The following is a 4489-nucleotide window of genomic DNA, read 5'->3' as shown; positions in this document are numbered from 1 at the left end:
CAGGCTCAGTTTTTCAACTCTTCAGACATATATGCTATACATACATTTATTTATGCATGCATGTATAATCCAGAGGGTGTCTGCACTCACAAAGAGAGAGAGAGAGAGAAAGTACCCCCTTGGGGTTGGTCATGCTGCAGTCCCTCTCTTCCATTTCTCCCTCTTGGGATTTTGGGCATGCACACATCGGGCATGTTTGTCAAGTCAGCAAGTCTAGAGCTTGAACCATGTCTTGGGCTGTGATCCAGTTGCCTTAACCACCATGTTACCAGCTAGTTCCAGACATACCTTTTTTTAAAAAAATAATTATTTATTTATTCAGTTACATTCATCATCATTATTTTTTAATTTGACCAGACAGAGAGAGAGAGAGAGAGAGAGAAAAGGAACGCAAGAAAGCAAGCCACCAGGTCCGGGACATGAACTGTGGTGGGCCATGCAGAAATCCAGTGTCTTCAACAACCATGCCACATGCTGGACCCCAGACATACCTTTTAAACACATACACACACGTGTCCTTGTGGTGTCTTTGAGCTTCTAAGGGGTTGTATGATAGCAGCAGTAGACAAAGGGGCAGGGACTGAAAAAGCAAAATGGCTCCATCCTGAGCTCCCTCCCCTCTTGCACTATTTCCTGTAGCTATTACAGAGGAGAAGGGAAAACATTCCCTCACACTCACGCCCCATTTTTCCTTGGGACTCTCTGGGACAGATTTATCTGAAGCTCTTACTGACCTGGGCATTTCATTTCTGGAACTGAGTTTCTAAGAGAGAAGTTTGGAATAAATGTGGAGAAATGAACTAGAAGCTGCCAAGACTAACATTAGGGTGGGTGGGGATGACAACACTCACAGGGGAGTGTTCCTACTTTAGCCTGCAGACCTCACTCTGGGCCAGCTGGAGGATATGGAAAGTCAGAGGAGATGAAGATCTGGGCTAAAGAACAGGAAAGAAAGGAGGGAAATCAAGCAGCTGGGAGGGCAAGGAGATTCTCATAACAGAGCAGGAAAGATGGGAGGGTTAGGCATTTGGTCTCTGATGCAGGTACACATGGGCAGGTGGATAGTGGTGGTGGGGTGCAGGAACAGCTAAGTGACCTGGTAACTGAGCAAAGCCAGGCCTGTAAGGCCAATTGCAAAGCTTTCTTCTGCATGTAATGTGTATACCATCTGTCTCTTCATGCCAGTAGGAGTGCTAATAAATGTTACATGTTGAAACTTTTGTACTCGCTTGTACATAAAAATTCCATATGCCAATTGACCGGACTACATGAATGCATCTGTCAAAAATAGGTCTCTTAGGCACAGTTTAGGACATTCCAAAGCAGCTTTATAACTGCTCCAGCCTCCAAATGGTATGCATTAACTCTCATAAGCCAGGTCTATTCTGAGCAAAGGACTGGGCCAAATGTCCAAATAATTCAAGTCAAAACACCCTTTTGCCTTCATTAGAGAGAGTATCAGTAGCAAGATCTTTTTTTCTCCCAAAATTGTGCTGTTGATTGACTCAGTATTTCATGACACATTGTGAACATATGTTAATGTGGTCAAAATGATAAAATGCTTTAAATAAATGGGCTTGAAAAAGACCGTGTTTTGTAATTCTGTAACATGCTGTTATTCCAGTAATATTTACAATTTATAACATATACTGATATATATTAGGTGATTAAACTTCAGGTGCCAAGTGTATTTTATTTTGAAAAGTCAATGTGTCTAACTCTGGAGAGGGCCTGATTGGAAAACATTCCCTCACACTCACGCCCCATTTTTCCTTGGGACTCTCTGGGACAGATTTATCTGAAGCTCTTACTGACCTGGGCATTTCATTTCTGGAACTGAGTTTCTAAGAGAGAAGTTTGGAATAAATGTGGAGAAATGAACTAGAAGCTGCCAAGACTAACATTAGGGTGGGTGGGGATGACAACACTCACAGGGGAGTGTTCCTACTTTAGCCTGCAGACCTCACTCTGGGCCAGCTGGAGGATATGGAAAGTCAGAGGAGATGAAGATCTGGGCTAAAGAACAGGAAAGAAAGGAGGGAAATCAAGCAGCTGGGAGGGCAAGGAGATTCTCATAACAGAGCAGGAAAGATGGGAGGGTTAGGCATTTGGTCTCTGATGCAGGTACACATGGGCAGGTGGATAGTGGTGGTGGGGTGCAGGAACAGCTAAGTGACCTGGTAACTGAGCAAAGCCAGGCCTGTAAGGCCAATTGCAAAGCTTTCTTCTGCATGTAATGTGTATACCATCTGTCTCTTCATGCCAGTAGGAGTGCTAATAAATGTTACATGTTGAAACTTTTGTACTCGCTTGTACATAAAAATTCCATATGCCAATTGACCGGACTACATGAATGCATCTGTCAAAAATAGGTCTCTTAGGCACAGTTTAGGACATTCCAAAGCAGCTTTATAACTGCTCCAGCCTCCAAATGGTATGCATTAACTCTCATAAGCCAGGTCTATTCTGAGCAAAGGACTGGGCCAAATGTCCAAATAATTCAAGTCAAAACACCCTTTTGCCTTCATTAGAGAGAGTATCAGTAGCAAGATCTTTTTTTCTCCCAAAATTGTGCTGTTGATTGACTCAGTATTTCATGACACATTGTGAACATATGTTAATGTGGTCAAAATGATAAAATGCTTTAAATAAATGGGCTTGAAAAAGACCGTGTTTTGTAATTCTGTAACATGCTGTTATTCCAGTAATATTTACAATTTATAACATATACTGATATATATTAGGTGATTAAACTTCAGGTGCCAAGTGTATTTTATTTTGAAAAGTCAATGTGTCTAACTCTGGAGAGGGCCTGATTAGATCCGTTCTCCTCTCGGGATTTTGGGAATGTATGCAAATGCACCCAGCATGTTTTTCAAGCTGCTGGATCGAGGATTTGAACTGTGCAGTCAGCCATGTGGGATACAGCCACCTTAACCACCCTGCCACTGGCTGGACCTAATTTTACCTTTTAGGGTAAAGTTAGACATACACTTCAAGTGCTCAATCTTAGCACATAGGTTAACTCTAGGAATTAGAAATTTTGTTTCTTTTTCTTCAAACTGATATTTTTTCTATTCTTATTAACTTTTATGAAAATATATTTTAAAAGGCAAGTATATAAATAAAATATGAACACAAAGATTGGTAGAATCAGGATCTTCAGATATTTCAAATGATGGGAAGATTCTGACACTGAAGCGTAATAAGGCTGAGTGTAAATCACGCAGCTAGGTCTCAGAAAATGAGAACTATGGAAGGTGGAGAAGAAATTCAGAATATCAACAGCGTATGTAAAGAGAGTCTTGGGAATTTTCGGTTCACTACTCAATAAACTTCAGAAAGTCATTCTACCCTCACCCCCATTCCCAACCCTAGAATCTTAGATTGTATTACCAGGTGAATACTGTCCAAAACAGGGGAGGAGACAGCCTTTCTCCCCACTCTGTTCCAGGCTATTATATTCAGATATGGACACCTTATTTTTTTTAACATGTATTTATTTATTTGTGTATTTATTTGTTATTTTCAAGCCTCCCAGTCCAGGACTTGAACTGTGGTTGGCCATGTGGGAATGAATCCAGCACCTCATCTACCATGCCACCTGCTGGCCCTTGGATACCTCATTCTAACAACAAATTGTAATAACCCAAAGAAGGAAACCAATATGAACAAGATAGCCCCTGTATATCAAGGATGCTTAAGGCAGTGGGGAAACTGAGTCAGACTGGTGGCAGTTCAAGGAACCTATGATTAGGTGTGATCTAGGAAAGGAAAAGCTTAGAGGGACTATTAGTTATGGGATATAATTACTGCTTCCAAAAAGCTGAAAAGCTGTCATATGAAAAAGATTAAATCTGTTTGGTATAAGAAAGAGCTTTAAATGAGCTTTACTGGAAAACAGAGTTCATATATAAAGAGAAATGTTGCTCTTAAAGCTATCAGGCTTGGGGGACCAGCAGTTAGTGTAATGGCTATGTCACTGGACTCCCACGTAGTTGACCGCAGTTCGAGTCCCGAACCCGGTGGCTTAAACTCACGCCGGACGCGTGTGTGTGCGTGCCCAAGATCCCGAGAGGAGAATGGAGGAGAAGGGATTGCGGCATGGCCATCCCCTCTGGGGGGTGATTTCTCGCTTTCTATCCTTCTGTCTCTGTCTGTCTGGCGAGCGCACGCGCCCTATAGCAAAAACCTCTCCAAAAAAAAAGCTATCAGTATAGTAAAAACCTCTCCAAAAAAAAAAAGCTATCAGGCTTGGGACCAACAGATGGCATAATGGTTATGTCGCTGGTCTCCCACATAATCGACTGCGGTTTGAGTCACTTAAAACTCACGCCAGGCATGTGTGCATGCATGTGTAAAATCCCAAGAGGAGAATGGAGAAGAAGGGATTGAGGTATAGCCATCCCCCCTTGAGGATGATTTCTGGCTTTCTGTCTCTCTGTCTCTGTCTTTCCAGTGAGCACACATGCCCTATGGCAAAAATCTC

The sequence above is a fragment of the Tupaia chinensis genome, unplaced genomic scaffold (genome assembly GCF_000334495.1).
Source record: "Tupaia chinensis unplaced genomic scaffold, TupChi_1.0 Scaffold145344_1, whole genome shotgun sequence".
In the NCBI taxonomy this organism is placed as follows: Eukaryota; Metazoa; Chordata; class Mammalia; order Scandentia; family Tupaiidae; genus Tupaia; species Tupaia belangeri.
This window is presented reverse-complemented; position numbering follows the sequence as displayed.